Source organism: Carettochelys insculpta, chromosome 2, assembly GCF_033958435.1.
Source record: "Carettochelys insculpta isolate YL-2023 chromosome 2, ASM3395843v1, whole genome shotgun sequence".
In the NCBI taxonomy this organism is placed as follows: domain Eukaryota; kingdom Metazoa; phylum Chordata; order Testudines; family Carettochelyidae; genus Carettochelys; species Carettochelys insculpta.
In genome coordinates, this window is record NC_134138.1 from 99,785,490 (window position 1) to 99,806,204 (window position 20,715).

Here is a 20,715-nt window from a genome sequence, read left to right on the forward strand (position 1 = left end):
CCCCTCCATCCAATGCAACACAGAGCCAGAAACATGCCTTTGAAGCCTGCATGCGGGATTGCAGTGATTGCTCTGTGAGATTGTTGAACAGCAAACCAAAGCATTGAACCATGATAAAAGTTAGCATTTATTCAACAGAAAACAGTGCACTGAAACTCAATAATGCAGTTCCGACAGCTGGTAAGGGAGATGTTGGCAGAGGGATATACCTCACAGATGTGGGTCAGTCCAGGTATGATGATCAAAGTTGGGAGACGGGGTAGAGTGCATGGGAAAATGAGTAATCCAAGAGAGGGAAAAGGAATACGAGGGTGTGGATGTCAGGGTTGCTGGATATAGAATTTTGAATGCGCTGCTGGGGGCCGGAGGGGAATCCATGCTGGCTCACTGTGCTGCTTGACTAAACACTTGAAGATCTGTCTGTTTCTCCATCACCCAGATCATGCATTCTGTGGCCAGGCTGGTAAAGTCCTGATTGTCTTTGTGGTTCTGCCGCTCCTTCTCCAAGTGTTGTTGCTGATGTCTGAACTCACTCACTGGTTGATGTAGCACTTCACAAACTAAATCCTCCCTGTTTCTTTTCTTTCTCCCTGTTTCGCTTGTTTGTCTGTTGCAACCTCTTCTCCATGGTTTGTGGTTTGGCTGTCAAAGTCTCAGCTTTTCACTAAATGCACAAAAAGGTGTCTGATAATATTGAGTCTTATATTGTAACACTTTGTTTACAGACTCCTTTTCGAACTTTTCCACTTACTTTCGCACTGACCCTTGCAAGAGATGCATCTCAGCAAGCACTGTAATCATGGTGAGTGAGGGTTTGCGGTTGGCTGGTGGCTTTGCCTATAGACAAAACAAATCCTGGATGGGGCTAGAAAATTTACTTTGCAGGAACATAGTTCTAATTATGCCACACTTTTCCACTGGTGAATATCACCCTGGCAGGCATCTCCCTGCTCAGTGTAAGCAAGGAAACCAGGGCACAACTTATGCAGCCTTGTGGCTTTTCCCCTGCTCCTTAAGCAGCCTATGATTTGTGGAAGAAGATGATCAAGTATGGCATGAAAAGTTTTGATCACCTCTCCATGCAGGATTTCGCTGAGATTGAGGCGAGCATTAACAAGCTGTTTGGCCACATCAATTAGCTACACCAGGCTACATGCAACTCACAACAACACACCCAGCCCCCCAGGTTTCTGTGCCCTCAGAACTGCACTCCACAAGCCATAACCACTTACCCTGTCTCACCCCTAGCTTCCTGGTCCCCGGAAAGTGGCTGCTCAGACTAATTATGTCCTTCATCAGTGGAGAACAATTCCTGGCTGCCAGACACTTGGCGACCAGAGAGAGCCAATGGTACTAGTGTACCTCAACCTGTTAATCTACAGCTTCTTTGACCAGGTTACATCTTCTGTGTACTGCCTCTGTGCACTCCGAAGAATCCACGGGGCTCTTGGTGGTTGAGGTGGGGTCACCGCAGAGGATAGTGTCCAGCTTCTTATAGAAAAGGGAAGTCTTTGGTGAAGAACTGGAGCATCAGTTCTCCTCCTGGGCCTTATGATAGGCTTGTCTAGGTTCTTTAGTCTTCACTGTTCACTGAAGCCTGTCACGCTCATGTCCCTTTTCACACAAGGATCGAGAAACTTGCCCATACATGTCCCAGTTGCTATGGGTCACTCTCAGCTGGGACTGAACAGACTCCTGTCCTCTACTGCTGATCAGATCCAAGAGCTCTGCGGCAGTCCAAGTGGGGGGTGTGATAGCCAGACATGGGCACCTGGGAAGACACCATGAGACCACTACATGCGGAGCCAGCCCACATAGGGAAAGAGATCCAAGTGCTGAGGCTATGTAAGGCACCAGCATGTGTAATGGCAGCCTTGTGGGGTGAACCTCATGCATTGCCTCAAATGCCTCAGCAGCCGTAGGGGTGAAACCATACGGTCACTTCTTCAATGAATTCAAACAGAAAAGCCTGCCAGCAGGAAATGGGACTTAAAATCACAGGGCTTGTAAGGGGGTGTGGCAGGTGGCTGATCACCTGGGTGCAGGGCAGCTGAGTTCAAACTGCCGACCGTGTGGCTGGTCAGAAAATGTGGGCCACTTCTTGGAGGCCAAAATCAGTGACATAATGCCTTGAGGTGTCTGCACTGTGTGTGTGTTGACACAGGGCAGGGAAAAGAAAAGTGTTCTTTGTGGTGTGGGAAGTATTTTTGTGGCAAAAATAGCCTTTTTCCCCCACAAAAGGTACGTTGCAGTGTGAACGCTCACACAGTTTTGTTGGCAAAAGCAGTTTTCCCCAACAGAGCTTGCCAGTGTAGACAAAGCTTTTATTCCTGCCATCACAAGTGCATCACTGACATACTTGCTGCTAGTAAGTCAGCTATTATTTATTTAAATTGTATAATGAACAAGTGGCGACCCTCCAATTTACGTAAGAGACAGCAATCTGAACATGCAGAAGAGGAGAAATGCTTCTTACAGATGTTCCTTACACAAAACCTGATACTGTACTAACATGTGTTCCTCCTTGTATTCAGCTGTGACACTCTGACTTTTCTTCCCCAGTGCCTTTTTTGTAATAAAAGAGGTGCTGGTACTCAGCTGGCTCACCTCTCCCCTCCAGACAATCTCATGTCTGGGGCTGTCTAGATGCTGGTACTCACTACTGGCAAGTACGGTACAAAAAAAGCACTGCCCTTCCCAGATCTGAAGGAAAGTTCCGTGTGAGCTTCAAACCTTGTCCCTCTCACCTGCAGAAGTAGGTCTAGTAAAAGAGATCCTCAAAGTTTTTGTCCTGCTAATGAAAAATTCTATGACTTTTATAATGAAATTTTTAATGTGTATTATGTACAAACCAAGTATTTTAACAAAAAACGAGCAGTCCTGTAGCACCTTAAAGACTAGCAAATGTATTTAGTAGGTAATGAGCTTTTGTTGGTAAGACCTGCTTCTTCAGATTTCCAGATTAGAAATTTTAAAATATTTTAAGTTTCACATAGGAAGAACAAGTGTCTTAGTTTTCTGGTTGTTAAAGAGGGTACTGTGTTCAGCACTTTTTTGTATTGTGCATATTGTTTAACCATATTGGATTTCTAATTTGCGAAAATGTTTTTAAAATTGTGTTTAACTATTAGCTATTCAGAATATACCACAAATCTCTTTTGATTATGTATATTTCAGGATGCACTTTAGTTTAAGTGAATTCTGTGTTTCAGTTGAAGGCGTGAGGTAGGGCTTCAGGTACGTGTTTTGTAGTTTTTGTGACTTTGGCATTGTAGGATTATGCATTTGAAGTGCAAAAAAATCAGCACCAATGAAGTTCCTGCACACTCGCGAGCTGGTCTTCTGTTGTAGAATAAACTAATCTAAACAAATTGAGAGGAAAGAAGACTTTGTTGTGGATGATTTCCTTTAACCTACAGACTTAATTAGCATTAGCTGAAGAAGGTCATTTGTAGTCCCTAAGGTGCGATTTTGATTTGAAACTAACATTCGGTTAGTACTGTATGTAGAATGATGATCTTTCAAGGGATTGGAGCTATTCTACTATGCATTGTAACTTAGGATAACGTGGTTGCACTTGGTAATTACATGTTATATTGCTTAAATATGTTTCTGATGTCTCTGACTTAACGGTCCAGAGGAATAAATTGATCTCTTGCATGGTTAAGTGACAGAGCAGCAGTCACAGGGTGACATTTATATGCCCAAGGAAGTGTTCAGGCTTCTGCATAATGTTCTCTTTTTCTAGTCTTCAGTCTAGAACTACTAAATTTTTAAAATAAGCAATGCAATACCTTCTCTCTCACTTCAGATAGTGCATCTAAGGCTACATCTACACTACGAGATACATTCGAATTTAAGGCAGTTAGCTCAATTGTATCAAGTGACTGTCTTCATTGTAAATACCATTAGCTCTCCAGTCCACTCTTCTTGTGAAGAGATTTAAGTTGAGGTGCCAGAGGACGCTCCACAAGCCACTGCACTGTAGGAGGTGGGTGATCCCAATGACATCATTTGGGATGTACAGACAAACTTGAGTGTCTCTTTAATCCTACATGTTTGCGCAAAGAATTTGATCAGTTATCAGTTCTGACCATGTAAGTGTGTTTCCAGCTCATCTCTGCTTTTCCTAATGATGCTGAAGTTAGATTAAACAAAGCATTTAAGTGCACATTAGATTCGCTGACTTTCTAATTGCACAGAACTCAACTGCCTAGCCTTGCCCTTTCACGGAAGCACTGCCCCCCTCTCACTACATCCCCTCTCATCTTTGGGTCCTTCTTTCCCACCCTCACTCACTTTACCTGAGCTGGGGCAAGGGTTTGAGATGTGGGAGAGGGTGAGGTCCAACTTGGGGAGCAGACTCTGGGGTCAGGGTGGGGATGAAGGATTTGAGGTACGGAAGGGGGTTTTTGGGTTGGGACAGGGGGCTTAGGGCCTGGGCAGGAAGTTTGGTGTTGGGGTGCAGGTGCTTATCTTGGGCAGCTTTCAGCTAGTGGTGCAGGGGAGCTAAGGCAGGCTACTTGTCTGTCTTGGTTTTATAGTGCGCCCTGGAAGCAGTCAGCAGACCTGCCTCCTAGACCAGAAGGCTCTCACCTGCAGGCTCCACCCGTGCAGCTCCCATTGCCTATGGTTCTCAGGCAGTGGGAATGAGAAGCCAGTGTTTGCTACAGGGCGCCTCGTGGAACCCACTGTGCTCCCCACCTAAGGAGCTGGACCCGCTAGCCACTACCAGGGTCCATCATGAAGCCAGGACAGGGAGCGCCACGCCTGCCTTCATCCTTCCGCACCACCAGAATATTGTAGTATATTTTTACAGTTTTGTATCTTGTATAGAAACGGTCTCATAATTACAGAGCCTGCTGGCTTATAACTGCATAATTCCCTGTTACACTTACTCAGCGCAAGATCCAAATATTTTTATGTTATGTTTTAATTTTCCAGTTACTGTATCATCCACTTGGCAAATTCAAGTGGTGTCTTTCATTTTTCTCTCTCTAGATCACTGAGTTTCTACAATACTCACTTTCCTTGTATTCATCCATCCTGATGATTAATTTTTGCTGGTAGCACTTCTAACTTCTCCTCAAACAAGGGGAACAGTACCTGCAATTTGTCCAATTTAGTATGAAGGAATTCCAGCAAATCCTATAGTGACCGTGTTGGGTGTGGAAAAGAATACACAGGCTGGTATCTCACCTTCAACAGCTTGATTTTTCTTCTGTGGAGTATGAAATCCTAGATGCTTTCTTCTATCATTTGCCATTACCCATAGACGCTATCCAGGAATCTTCCTTGTGTCCTGCTGCCTTCTGTTATGACTTCAGTGCCTGGACAAGTAACTATCCACCAGAAAATGTGGTCAGAACATCTGTGTTCAGAAAGATTGAAGCATTGAGAGAACAATGCTATCTCTCATTGCACTGCAGTCATAATGCACTTGAGTTGGCAAGTTGTAGTAACACTGTTTTATAGCATGAGAGAGTTGTTGAAAGGGTCCATATTTTTATGTTTGAGTTTGGAGAGGAAGGAAGTACTATTCAAAATGAATCTCCAATCCATCTAAATAAATTATCACAGAGTTGGGGTTTAGCAAGAACCAAACACACCCCCAAGTTCTAAGGCAGCATGGAAGTTGTCACTGTGCCGAAGCTATGGCAAAATATAGTCTTGATTTGGTGAAAAGGGAGTGACAGCTACCAAGGTGGGCACTTGTGGTGAAAGCTAAACTCCTTCCATTGTGTTTCAACTAGTTAGTTTTTTTCCTGGCAAAATCACTGCAGCAAAAGCTAATGCATATATATTGAAAAAGAAAAAAAGCAAATAATTTCCTGAGTCTGACCTCCGCAAGAAACCTCCTTCTTCCCCAAACCAATTGTGCTACAAATATTACAAATTCTTTCCACATGTCCAAGTTATATTCAAGTGGACTGTGATAGAGGTTTGAAGCAGTAATTAGATATGTTTCCTCCAAAGAAATGGGACTAAACTACACCTTGTTCTTTTCAGAGTGTTTTCTTTTGGCTAGACAGTTGAGTTATATTTGTTTGTATTTTTCTGTCCACAGGGTGCCTGCTAGTGAAGGGTGACATTGTTGGTTGTACATTCCAGAATGTAATTTTTTGGATCAGTGACCCATACCTCCCTTTGTTGGTGTTTCTTGGGAAGGGAATAGATCAGCGTTAGTGCTTTGTCTACTATATTAAATAAAATCCTTCACCCCTTACTATCAAATCTTAAAGATACGGACTTAAAGAAGATGGACCATTAACTTAAAATATTTATTTTGAAATTTATGGATGCGGATTACAGCATGCCCCTTTCTAGTGAAAGAGGAAACCTTATCCACAAATTTAGTGTAAACATTATTCTTTGAATGTGGAAGGGAGTAAAGTGTATGGTATTACGGCCTGGTGATGGAGATGACTTTAAAGAAGAGTTGACCTTGACACTGAGAGCTTGGTCATAGTAATTCATATCCTGGGGTAGCTCCTTTGTGCAGCCTATGGAACAATGCCAGGGTACAGCTGGCTCAGTTAGATTGTCAATCCCATTTGTGAAGTGAAGCAGTTCTGATTTGTTTAACATCTTGTAAACCAATTCTGAATACCTACTAGGTGTGTCCCTGGAATACTTCAAACAGGAATATAAATTAAAATAAGACATCAGGTCTCAGAATTCTGCCATTTGGGTTATCACTATGATTTGTGCAAAAGGTTTAAAAAACAAACAAAATCTCCTGTTTCTCCCTGTATTTTTTAAGAGGGGAGCTCAGCATCTTTTTATGTTGACACTAATGAAGAAGGCGCTAATCTTTCTTCAAGACTGTCTCCCATGCATTTTTGAAAGTGTTAAAGACAAGTGGACATTTACAACTGGAGGGCCGTGTCTGCACTAGCCCCAAACTTTGAAATGGCCATGCAAATGGCCATTTCGAAGTTTACTAACAGAGCGCTGAAATACATATTCAGTGCCTCATTAGCATGCGGGTGGCTGCGGCACTTCGAAATTGACGTGCCTCGCCGCTGCGTGGCTCGTCCCGACGGGGCTCCTTTTTGAAAGGACCCCGCCTACTTCGAAGTCCCCTTATTCCTATGAGCAGATGGGAATAAGGGGACTTCGAAGTAGGCGGGGTCCTTTCGAAAAGGAGCCCCGTGGGGATGAGCCGCGCGGCGGCGAGGCGTGTCAATTTCGAAGTGCTGCGGCTGCCTGCATGCTAATGAAGCGCTGAATCTGTATTTCAGCGCTTCATTAGTAAACTTCGAAATGGCCATTTGCATGGGCATTTCGAAGTTTGGGGCTAGTGTAGACACGGCCAAGGACAGATAACAGCAAAGGGGGAGGATCATTATCTTAGACCGGGGTGAGCAAACTTTTTAAGTTGGGCCCTATTTTTTATCTTCGCAGTTAGCAGCCCCCTCCCAACCTGTCTAATGTAATCCAAACTGCTGGAAATGCTGGTTATGTTCATATGAAAAAAAAACAACCTCTTTTGGCATGTGTAATAAGTCTGTAGAATGTAAAAACTTTATGAATCAGTATATTGTGAATATACATACATTAAAACAGTAACGTATTTCCACATTTTTAATGAGATTGATGAGCCTGAGACCCAGCAACCAATCATGCTGCACCTCGCTTAGGAAATTTCATGTCCCCTTGCTTTGCACACCTCTGTTTTAAAGTATGCTTTGTAATACAAGCACGGGGAGAAGCAATTCTTTGGTTGTGATGATTGAAAATTACATTTTTAAGGTGGATCAAAGTAGATTTCTTAAATCATTTTAAAGCAAGTTAAAGTATAACTTCAGAGATAAAAACAGCAGAGTTAAAGATTGATTGGTCAACTGGACACCCTGTGAAAGTGGAAGCAACAAATCAGGAAGGAATAGAGACACTCCCCCTCCCCCGCCAAAATAAAGAAAAAGAGAGAAAGTACCATACTGTGTCTGTATTGCATCTTAAAGGCAGGCACATCTGCCCATCCACACCCTGCCTCCAACCCTACCTGTGGGGCAGCCACTTAGATTAAGAGGCTGGGGTTGTCAGCCCAAAGCAGCCGGAGCTTTTGCATTTTCTCCTGCAGCTGGGAAGGAGGGGCATGATGTGGGAGGGACACAGATATGCATACACAACATACAAACATGCATGCAAGCTTTCACGCTCATGCTGGGCCTGAATACAGAGCTCATTTGGTGCTGAATCCTGGCTTGGAGTGTCTGCTGCTGCATCTGGAGACCAAACTACATTTTGTGCAGAGTTACGAACATTTCAGACTTTTGAACAGCCTCCGTTTCATAGAATCACAGAATCACAGGGCTGGAAGGGACCTCAGCAGGTCCTCTAGTCCAGCCCCCTGCTTCAAGCAGGATCAACCCCCACGTAGTTATCCCACCCAGGACCTTGTCAAGCCAGGACTTAAAAACTTGGAGGGATGGAGAATCCACCACCTCTCTAGGCAACACATTCTAATGTTTCACCACCCTCCTGGTGAAGTAGTTTTCCTAATACCTAACCTGTACTTCTTCCTCTTTAACTTCAGACCATTGCTCCTTGTTCTGCCATCTGTCACCATTGAGAACAGTTTCTCACCCTCCTCTTTAGAGCTCCCCTTCAGGAAGTTGAAAGCTGCTATTAAATCACCCCTAAATCTTCTCTTCTGTAAACTAAACAAGCCCAAATCCCTCAGCTTATCCTCATAGGTCTTGTGCTCCAGCCTCTTAATCATTTTTGTTGCCCTCCGCTGAACCTGCTCCAGCGCATCCATATTTCCATAATTACGAGTTTCTCCTCTACATAAGTACTTCTATAGCCCCTACCACTTTGCAAAGCAAGGTGGTCCCAGTTTGCTCTGCTCCTCAAGCCACATTGCTTGGGAGTGGGTTGGGGGAGGGAGGAAGGGAGGGCTGCGCTCTCACTCCGTGTTGGGAAGTGGCATGATGTGACCAGGGGAGCAAAGTGAGCTGGGTCCTCCTTGCTCTGCTTCCCCTGCCACAGCAGGTGAATGCAGAGAGTGGCCCCTCCAACTCCATTAGTTCCTGAGACCACCACAGTTGGGGAAGAAGTAGGGACAGGAGCAAAGCAGAGGCAGGGAGAGGCAGGGCCTGGGATGGAGCAAGGTTGTCCTGGCCCTTTCCCCTGTTGGGGAGAGGCTCATGTGGCTAATGGCTTCTCTGGTCTCCCCTCCTCAGTCCCCTCTGGATAAAAGGTTTCAAAATGTGGGGAGAAGAAGGCTGGACTGTGATTAAGAGGAAATTGGGCTCTGTGGCAAACTTCCTTTTTTTGACCATGGGGAAAATGAGAAGTCCTTTGGCATCTTATAGACTAATAGATATTTTGTAGCCCCAAAATCTGTTTGTCTACAAGATGCTACAGGACTTCTTGTTGATTTTGCAGATACAAACATGGCTACCCCTGGTACTTTTTGACCATGGCAATTCACGTTTTTTACCCCACCCCGTTTCTTGGTTTCTCATCTACAAAACATAACACATCTCTATCACTCTTTGGGCCTGATTCCTTCTTTTTATTACCCTATGCTAACTCCCATTGACTTCAGTGTAATTTATACCTGCTTTCCTACAGAAGTAAGTGAGATGACAATCAGGCTCTCCATATTATGTTGTTCATTGAGGTTTAAGTGGTGTGGGCCCCCCAAAACTGCCTGTCACTGTGAATGTGTTCAGCACCTAGGGCCTCTGGGTGCTATTGAGAGGAAAGTCAAGATTCTTCACTCTCAGGCTGTTTCTACGTGTACCACTTTTTCTGGAAGTGGCATGCTAGCGAACAGCCGGGAAAATACTAACGAGGCCCTGATGTAAATTTCTGGCACCTCATTAGCATATGGTTCGTATAAGCTCTTCCGGACTCCAAAATAGCCATGTAGAAGTGCAGTCCCCCGGGGAACTCCTGGAAGGAAATCCTCCTTCTGGAAGCCCCGTCTTCCTGAAAACAATGATGATCATGATGATGATGGAGTCCTGGTTACATAGCAAAACTTCTGGATGTCATGGAGATCTTCAGGTTTTGTTTTTGTTTTTTGTCTTTGCCCATACTTCAGGTCTCTCCTGCAGTAAAGGCCACAGCACTGTGGAGTGTTCCTCTAGATATGCTTACATGCTGTGAAAGTGCACATCATGCTTGGATGGACCCTGCTGATAAAATATTGCCTGGAGATCTCTCAAAGTGCTAATGTGTCAAAGTGCCCACAAGCAGAGGGTGAATGTTACTACTTTCTAAAGGTCGTGTCTGTTGAAGTTAGCTTGTACACTCTTGTCTTTGTGGAAACAGTGATTCTACTTTACAAAAATAGGAAAGATTTTTCCCCTGAAAAGTCCAAATGAGAAAAATCAATATAGCTGATAACATGTCTCTTACCTTGAGAAAATGTGGATGAGGAAATATCTTTTACTGACCAACTTTTGTTAGTGAAAATCAATATTATTCAGAGTCCTTCTACTCTCTTAACTTGGACACAATTGCAAAAATCCGGAGCTCAAAGTCAATTGACTTGAAAACTTGTTCACAGAATTAGCCCAGTTATCTAATACAAAGTCTGATCTGACACAATGTTACCAAAAATTTTTTGGATTTGCATCATGTGACAGTTTTCTCTTTCCCTTTTCCTCGCTTCCTCCTTCTCATTTCCAGTCTGTCTTGTTCACTTGCTATAACTTTATTATCGTTTTTTTTTTAAACTTTTGCAGCAATGATAGTCAATAGCGTGCCTGGCAATTTCCCACGCAAAAATATTAGTTATTCTTATAAGAGGCCAAGGATTTTAAAATAGCATAAAAGACAGTTCAAACCTCTTGTTTATTTTGCTGTGTTTCATTTTGCAGCAGCATACTGTTGTGTGTCTTCTGGACTTTTGTTCTAAGGTTAGCATTTGATGCTGTGATGAAACCTCTTTATTGTTATGCCTTTACTTAACATCAATCACAAAATCTTTTATGAAATGTTATCCTATCCTTTGTGTAGATAAAAAGAAGTAGCCATGAGTGTACTTTTAAAATTTTATTTTAAATTAATTTTTAAAATGTATGTGTTCTGTACATGTGCATCTGGAAACAGTTTAAAATTAATTTTATGACAGATACATACATAGTGGTAAGGCTAACAGAAGCCCTTACAGAATTTTTGGGTGTTAGTGCCATATATCAGACTTGTCAACTATTTCTAGTGTTTTCTAGACTTTAGTTTTTAAAGATAACCATTTGTACTGCACTTTCCCTTTTTGTTTATAAAGTATGTGTGCCTCATAGTTGCGTACTGTTTCATTTTAAACCCATGCATACCTTTTGTCCATTCTTTGTGGTTTAGTGGCACATTTCTTACCTAGAGCAGCAGTTACTGCTGCTTTATCTTCCATTTGTTGAGTTATGGGACTGTGGGCTTATGAAAAGATTTACTCAGAGGAAATCCTCATGCTCCTTGTTTTGTTTCCTTCTCTTGCCCATGCTGAAGAGCTGTTCCGTGGCACTAGTGGGTTAGATCATAGTAGCCTAATTGCTTTTCTCAATCAGTGTTTAAAGACAAAAGGTGTATTGACCTGTTGAATTGATATATTTAGTTACTGCTCCATTGACCTCCTATTTGGCTAATGCTTTTATTTCTAGGATTTTAGCTAATCAAGCGTATTTATAAGGTAAATATATTTTTCAAACATAACCTTTGTCAGTCTGCCCTTCTGATACAGCTGATCGATATTAATAGAAGACTGTCCTTGTATGCTAAGAAGGTTGTTTTCCTGGGTAAGCTGCTGTTTCCTCTATTCCTGGTGCTTATGAAAGACTAACAAGTCGATATCATCCCCTTATATAAGTGGTACTTTTGACATCTTTTGTGTATGGTGACACTATAATGGCATACCTGAAGCACTGCAGCTGAACTTAATACAGTGACAGAAGGGGTTCTTCACTTTATGTCATAACCCTACCTCTCTGAATGGTGGTAGATAAGTTTTATGTCAACCTAGTGGCATCTACGCTGGGACAATGACATTGCACAGAATGTGAAATTATTTACCGTTCTCAGCAGCGTAGTTAGGCCATCTTCACTGTGTAGTGTAGACTCCCAGGTTTGTCTGTCTTTTTTTGCAAGGGTATGCATCTTTGCAGTTGTTCCTGCCCCGGAGTACTGATGTTTATTCTGAAAAACTCTGTAAAAAGGCACCTGCAGATTCAGCTATCATGCAAACTGCCACGCAGCTAATTTTCAACATGATGCTCTGTATTTATAAATAAAATGTGGGTGACCCCCTACTCACAGCATCAAAAAATCAATTAAAGATACAAGTGGAGGAGGAACAGAGGCATAAATATGGAGGCCTGTTTAATTAATTGGGAAGTGTGGCCTGAGCGTAGCACATATTTAATGAATTGTTAAATGTCTCAGTGTAGAAATAAGTTGACATTGTAAAACATTTAATTTTTTTAACTAAAAAACAAAAATAAACGACAGTTCATACATGAAGTGCTCTGCTAGAAATCTCAATAGCAGACTGGTTGGTATAGTGATAGAATTTGCTTATGAAGTCCTTGATTAATATAGCAGTAGGCAAAACTACTTGACATAACTAGATGTTTGGAACCCAAAAATATGGCACTTATTTTGCATAGCTTAATAAAAAAAAGACTATACAGTGTTTGAACAAAGCCAAGGGGACACAAAATAGGAAACAATAAAAACAAAAAAATCTTTCTATTTCTAGTAATGACAAGCAGGACAAAAAGTGTGGAAATGGTTTGTTTACATATGTAAATAGAAAAAAAAATCTGAGAGGGCGTGTGTAGGAAGATGGTGTAGTTCTTCTGCCTGTATGTTGCCTAAAGCTGCTCATGTGACCATAGCAGGTAGGACAAAATATGGTGATATCTTTCCCCTCTAAATATGATTTTGGTAGTCAGGGAGATGAACTAAATCTTTAACTGTATCCAGTTTCAGCTGTTGAGTGTTTTCTCTCTGTGTCACTTGTATAAAGCCTCTCGGATAATTTGGTTATAGAATGTAAACGGTAGTATAATTTGACAAACAAATTAGCAGGGCAATAAGGATGCATTTATAAGGGTTAATAATGGTCACGTGATTCTAGCAGAAAGGACAAAAGATGGTAGTGTCAAAGAGTGGGACTTTTAACTTTTATACCAAACAGAACATATTTTGGCTTACTGAAAAGTAGGACAATCCTACTGAAAGTAGGACAGCTGGGTACCTCCAGGAAAACTTTGTCAGTGGTAGCAGAATCCAGGTTTTCAATGACTCTTCCATATTGTGATATCAAGCTGTCTGACTCCTTGGCTGCCTGCATTTTTGTTCTTCTGCATTTATGCAACTTCCCCTTTTCATTACAGTTTTCAGTCATTCAGTGCTAATTCTGTGTGCACACTTGGCAAGTAACCCTCTTTCCCCCTAAATATTATGATTCTGGTAGTCACGGAGATGAACTACATCTTTAACTGTATCCAGTTTCAGCTGTTGAGTGTTTTCTCCCTGTGTTACTCATAAAGCCTCTCAGATAATTTGGTTATAGAATGTAAACTAGTGGTACAATTTGACAAACAATTAGGAGGGTAATAAGGATGCATTTATAAGGGTTAATACATACTGATGTTTAATAGATAGTTGGAATACAATACATTGCTAATAACCATCTTTAAAACCTTCTACTGATGTCCTTGTAACACAAACTTCTTGTCTGCAACATGCTGATAACATCAACATTATAAATAAAATTTTAATATGAAGTGATCAGCAGCAGTAGCAGACAGCAGTTTTGAACAGAAAAAAAATGTATTTATAATAATTTTACAAGCTTCCATAGTTTTGAAACTGCATTATATAGCATGCCTCTGATAGTCATTAAAATGCATGGCCATAAGCTGATTAGTACCTCTCCATGATGACGGAGGATATATTGTAACACTTTTATGACATCTGTGCATGCCTTAGTTTCCCTCTGCAATTTGCATTGCTACCCAGTGGCATCAAAAGAGTTAAATCTGCTGTTGGGGCAGAGCAAGAGACATAATGTGTCACCTTGTGTTCTGGAGTGCAAGGAAGGAATTCTTAAGAAACTGACTTGGAACAAGCTGAAAACAAGCCCATGGCAATGGAGAATCTGAAGTAGACAATGGGAGTCTTCAGTGATGAGAACATTCTCACCTAAGAAATAAGGAAAGCAGAGCCAAGACCCCAGCACAGGAACAAAGGAAAACCTGTCTGGTGGTGGGATTAAATGTGGCCCTCTGGAGAGAGGCGGTGTGCTTGCCTTGGACTGACAAAGGGACAGAGAGACAAAGCATGAACTGGAGTCCACAGCAGCATGCCCAGAAGAACTATATCTTAACTTTTAACTCCTAATGCTAGTTTCAGGATTTCCAGTGCCATATTCCAATTCATTAGTAACCCTACTCTGTTTGAAAGGTTGCTGAGTGTCACTGCGTATACTTGCTAAAGAGAATTAATCACTGAATAATGCACAATTCTCTGATGAGAAGTCTATTGCAGTAGGACTTGGAGGGCAGAACTTAGAGGGTGATCAGAAGAGCAGGAGCCCAGGGGCTGTTGTGAAGGTGGTGAGTGCACAAGGCCTTTGCTGAAGGAAGAGAGGGACCCTTCGGGAGTCTTTCACACTAAAGGGATCTTCCAAGAGACTGTTTAAATGTTGGGGTGTAGCACAGTTCCAGAGGATCTGTGTGTGATGGGCTCAGTCACAGAGGTACACCTGAGACTGTCTTCTGATGTGCTGAAATACCTCTTAGCTAACTAACCTGCCCTCTGGAGCATCCCAGCTCACTGCCCCGCTGAGCCAGACCCTTCAGTCTCTTTTCGCACTGGCGCAGAATTGTGGTCACAATCCACAGAGAGTAACACAGACACTTAGAGCAGCTCTGGGAAGGCTCAGGTGACAGCCTCAATTGGACCACAAGCCCAGATAAATTTGTCCTACTCTGCATAAAGTTTTTCACAAAGCAAGTGCATCAAGTGTTTACCCCACTTTATCAGTGTGTGAGAGAGAGAGAGATGCATAGCTTCTGTCCTCCAAGTAACAATTATTTACACTGGATTTATTAATAAACAAAAATAACTTTATTAAGTACAAAAAGTATGGTTTAAGAGGTTACAAGTGTTACCAGACAGATCAAAGTCAGTTACTAAGCAAAATAAAACAAAACACACCAGCTGAGTGTAATACACTAAGAAAACTTGTTACAAATCATAATTTCTCACCCTAGTTCTTATTTTAGGTAAGTCTTCCTCAGGCCAGAGCTGTCCTTTCTGAGCTGGTTTCAGCAGGTCTCCTGCACCCCTGTTGTTAATTCTTTTTTTCCAGGTCTTTGCCTCCCCATCTGGAGGAGAATATACGAAATCTCTAAATTCTACTGAAAAGAAGCATTGTTTACTTCCCTTGTCTTGTATAGAATTTCCATAAAGCCAGGAAATGCTGTGGAAACCTGTCTTTTCATAAAGGAAGGAAACACTGTCACATTGTAGCCAAAGATTGAAGTTATGCAGGTCACCCATGAAAAGTCAAATATTTGGCCTGGGGTTGGTGGTACAAGGGTGAGTAGATTCAAACCCAGTAAAAAAAAATTGGGAAAAGATGTCAACTCTATATTTAAAGAATCAGGTTCTGCTACATGCCTCTCTTTATGAAAGCCCCATTCCTGCCAGATGCTCTGCAGCAGAGATCTCTGCCCCTGCTACAATTGCAGTGATCGTGTGGGGCTGCAGGCAGAAAGGTTGCAGGAATACTGGAACAGAAGGCTAAAAACTTTCAGCCTGAATCATACTGAAGAACCTTCCCTGAACACCCCCAACTCACCCTGAAATATTCCTAATCTAGATTTCAGCCATACTTTAGGGCCTGCGTGTAGAGCCTTGTCTTACCTCAGGCATTCTTTTGTCTGATTTCCTAGCAGCTCTTTTTATAGGTTCTCCTGTAGCACTGGTCTAATGGTGAGAGAAGGGGAACCAGACTTAATACAGTGCCTGCTGTTGGCCTGGTATCCTGTCAGAGGAATATTCTCTGTTGTTTTGCAGGCTAAAAGTTGAGCCTTCTCATTGATCATTTTTTTTTAAAAGTATGAGGTAGAGAACCAGGAGTTGCAAATACAAAAGTTAAGAATTTCCCCATCTTTGTAGCCTTTGGGGGCTTTTACTGTTCAAAGGGTTGACTTTGGGAAGGTGAGCTGAATTCCTTCATTGTGGATCAGAAAAAATCCAATGAGTTTAAAGTAGAAATCTTGACTATAGTAATAAGAAGTCTAATATATAATAGCAACAAGAGGAGCTTGGTGATAAAACCTGAGACTGGGCTGGAGTAGTAGATTACAGAAGGATTTAGTCTCTGAGCTAAGAGGAAGATATAATTTCATTCTGTTTTAATTTATGGATGCTACAAATTACTGGCTGCTTAATTAAGAATAAGTAGATTTTGTATTTGAGAGGGTTAAGGGATTTATTAAATAAGAAAGAAGGTTGTTCCACATTCTCCTGGGTTTGCTGCTGCATAGGTAGAACCTGCCGTGAAAACATGACCTCTTTCATAGTGTAATATATTTTACTGTCCACTACTGTCCACATATTAAAACTCTCCTAAAAAGAGCATTAAGATAGCTCCCATAGGACCCAGTGTAACTGTTTGCCACTTTTATAAATTTAAAAAATCATTCTAGTTTGAGAAACTATATGACAGAATCAGACATTGTCGTTGACTGTTTTCCAGTGTAGCTGTCTTAATAGTGATGTAATATAAAAAGAAAATCCTGGCATTTGACCTATATTTAAATAATCCCTCCAAATGCATGATGGTGATTCCTCATATATATTAATTATATGTGCCATGCCATCCTACTTCATTGTATTAGGTGACTCCCTTTCCTCTTTTAGGTATACCCATCAAATTATTTTTTCCATGTAATCATCTGTGAACTGATGGAGTGACTAGAAAAAGTTAAAACTGAGAGGCATCCAGCAAGATTTTCTATGAAGGGTAATGTTTTGTTCCCAGAAATACAAACAAGTTAACATTAACAACAAAATGCTAACAGAAAACTTTAGCTAAAGGTTGAGCCTGGGTCTGTGATTACAGGTTTATTTTTCTGCAGCCTTACCCTGCTTCTGTCTCTTGTTCAGCCAGTTTCTCTTCTCTTGAGCCATCTGTTAATCAGATGTAAGAAGTTGAACTGTCTCCTGGCTGCCCAACCCTTCAGAGCTGGACACGTGGCCGAAAGCTGTTGTTCTTCAGCTACCCCTCCCCCCAAAAAACTTGTGAGCCCCTTCAACTTCCTTTTTGGGTCAGAACCCCCAAATACAGAAACACTGGTTCCCCCCTCCACCTTGAAATCTGTATAATATGGTGTAAAAACATACAAAAGACCACGTTTCGCAGGAGGAGACCAGATTTGGTCCGTGACACGTTTTTCATGGCTGGAAATGTGGTAGGCCCTATTTATGGTTTATGTTTTTGAGTTTTTGTCTGTAGTCATGCGGGCTGGAAACTTTGCAAGCAGGAACCTTAGCAGTTACAGCCAGTGTTGCTATCTCTCACAATTTCCAAAAAAACAAAAGGCAAACAGCCCCGTCACATGTATTAAAAACATTGGGTGGGAGGGGTGGGGGGTAACTATTGCATGATTTTTGATAATACAGTAGCTCAGATGAGTAATCCATTTAGTTTAGTGTCCTTTATCCATCAAAAGACATTGTCCAGCCTCACCGGAAGAAAAATAGAAAGTAACAAATATTGGTTAATTTAGCCATCAATTTGTTTGCTTAAAATATCTGGAAGCATCGAGCAAAAAAATTGTCCTGAGTGGTCCATTTCCAGCTAGTCACCAGATATGTCCCAGCCATCCCATCACTGGGATCCTGGCAGCGTTTCCTTAATTTTTTCCATCCATGGTCAGAATAAATTTTGTTATGTGCACCAGGCATGTGCTGATGTGCAGCACCAATAGAAACACATGCTGCCCACCGCGGATGGTTGTGGGTGCTTTGCTGATCAGCTGGGAGCACCCGACTCTTTCCTGGGTAGTTGCTCAAGCTGTCAGCTTACAGGGAACACAGCCCCCTGACTTTTGATGAGGTGAAGAGGGCTAGAAAAAGAGAATGTTCAGTTCTCTGCTGTCTGAAAGTTTTAGCGGTTATCATCACATGTTTATTTACTTTGTAAAGATAAGATTTCAGAGAAAATGGAATGGTACTCTCTGGAATTTTCAGTCATTGCAGTTCCACGGATCATATTGATTAGTTCCTAGAGGCTGCGGAGGACTCATTATCTCCTTTCGTGGTAGAATGTTGATGAAACCCCGAATGTGTAAAGTTTGTGCTGCTGTTCGTTGTTGTTGCAGTGTGTCAAAATTGAGTATCTTAACTGAATCATCACCTTCTGCATTTCGCATTTCTTTTTTTCAGTAAAGCTGGGGGTTCTTCCATGGAGTGATTGCATAAGTGGGAAAAGGAAAGAAGGAGGTTTTTTTTTAAATAAAGTCTGGAAGCATTTGATTTGCTCTTGGTAAAGATAAAGATAAATCTGTGAAATTTTGCTCTTTTGATTGTTTTTGTTCAGCATGGAACACTCATTACAAGGGAATCCGTGCCCCCAAAGTGTTTACAACATGGAAAAAAAGCATATTTTAGACTGAGCTGTCCAACTTACTTCTTATGGCAGCCCCGATCTGACACTTGGTCACTTGGCGTGAGCTACTTTCGGCAACAGTTATTAAAATACAAAAATCAGGTGGTTATAGCTCAAATCTGGTTCAGAGTTTAGTGACTGTGATGGCTGCTGCAATAGACATTCATTCACCCTTTAACTTGTTTGAAATTTCCTTCTCTCTGACTTGCCAGCCTGGGTTTTCTGCTCTCCAGCTAGTGGATAAACACTCTTCTATGCCATTTCACCTTACCCCAGCTACATACCAGCTTCCCCCAGAATTCTGCATCTCCAGCACCTCAGTGAAAGCAACCAAGGGGTTCTAAAGCTAAGCACGAGGTCTTTGCTAGATTGCCACACAAAGTCTGGACTACAGAGGTGTGATCTAAAGGGTGCATGCAGCAGAGCATGCTTACAGGATCTACTTGGGGAGGTGGAATGCAGTATCTGGTGTGGTGTACAAATCGCAACCCTGTAGTGTGGACTTGGGGGTTGTGAGCACAAGCCAAAAATTAATGGAAAATCCATGGGCCTGATGAAACCAGGCCCACAGTCTGTGTGTTTGATACCCTGTTGTGTAGGGTACATTCTGCTCTTAAGTATGTGAGCTCAATGGGAAATGCACATGAATGGAAACCGTCACTAAAGCATAGAGACAGTTTCAGAAACAAAACTTAAAACTGTGACCCAGCTAAATTTCATTTCTTGTTCCACATTCACACTTTAAAACAGTCGTTTGGGACATCAGCTATATTAGCTGCATTTAATTTGTAAGGGGAGGGGAGATTCGAAAATGCATGATTAGAAAGTGCAGAAGTGCCTGTTGTTTGTTGTGAGGGACTGGGTAACTATGCTTTCCAAACCCGTTAAGAAGTCATAGTGGTATCCAGGTTTCAGTACATTTTCATCATTAACTAAAACAGCACAGGAAAAAAAAAGTTGCTCTGAGTGCTAAGCACATTCTGTGTGCATATTGAACAAAAAATGCCAATTTAAAAGACTCCCTCAGAGTTTCTGATGAAGTAGTGATGGAAATCTGGCAAGCATACTTGTGCAGACCTGTATAAAATTGCAAAGCCAATTATCTACCAGAAATCTGCACTATGAAGAATGCCAGCAGTGATTTTATATTCTTAAACAGTGAACTGCAATTTCCAATAAACTAAATTGTTCAAATCTATAAAAACTGAGTCATCTTAAGCTTGTATGAATGTGATAAGAAGATTTATTTTTCTTACTCATGGAATTTTAAAAATTAAATTACCATTGGGAAGACAATCAATGCAGGATTAATTATTGTAACTTATCATTTGCATGAAATAAAAATGGAAAGGGAATGAATTTTGGAAATTGCTTGCTTTTCCTGAATCTTACAAACTCAAAGTTGTCCAGCATTTGAGAATTTGCATTTACTTTTAATTCAACTTCAGTAACTTATAGAACTAGCGCCAATTCTAATTCTTACAGAACTAGTAAGCTGTGTCTGCATGGCCCCTCCCTTTTGGAAGGGGCATGCATATGCTGCTGATTGGAAATGCAAATAAGGTATGGATTTAAATATCTTATACCTCATTTTCATATTCCCATGTGATCTGGTTTCCAGAAGAGCCATTTCTGACAGCCAAAGCAGCCGTGTGGGCAGGGTTCCTTGTAAAGGAAACCCCCCTTTTCCAAAGCACCCTTCTTCCAAATACTTTTCAGGAAGGAAGGGTGCTTTCAAAAGGAGAGTTTCCTTTCAAGGGAACCCCGTCCACACATCTGGTTTGGCGTCTTTATATAGCTCTTCCGGAAGCCAGATCACATGGAAATATGCAAATGAGGCATGAGATATTTAAATCCATGCCTGATTTGCATTTCCTATCAGCTGCATTTGTATGTGCCTTCCAAAAGGGAGGGGCTATGTAGACGCAACTGTACCGATTCAGCTTCAGTAACTAGCAGAACCACTAGCAGTGACTTAGAGAACTAGCATGTGAAGGTTTGGTAGGCATTGGGTTCTAATAAGTAGCAATGTGCATTTAAAAAAGCCCTTTCTTTTTGGTTTTAACATATTC

At 41.6% G+C, this 20,715-nt stretch overlaps 1 protein-coding gene across 4 annotated transcripts in view; it reads left to right on the forward strand.

Annotated features, from left to right (window-relative positions):
* Positions 1-20,715, forward strand: part of LDLRAD4 (low density lipoprotein receptor class A domain containing 4) — a 386,231-nt gene that overhangs the window by 73,862 nt on the left and 291,654 nt on the right. The window contains exon 1 of one of the 4 annotated variants that reach the window (XM_074987503.1): positions 787-802. The exons of 2 other annotated variants lie outside the window; for them this stretch is intronic. The gene's annotated coding sequence lies outside the window, so the exon portion shown is untranslated. Of the gene's footprint in view, positions 1-786; positions 803-4,784; positions 4,803-20,715 lie in introns of those variants that run through there. One more of the 4 variants, XM_074987504.1, reaches the window with a different exon arrangement.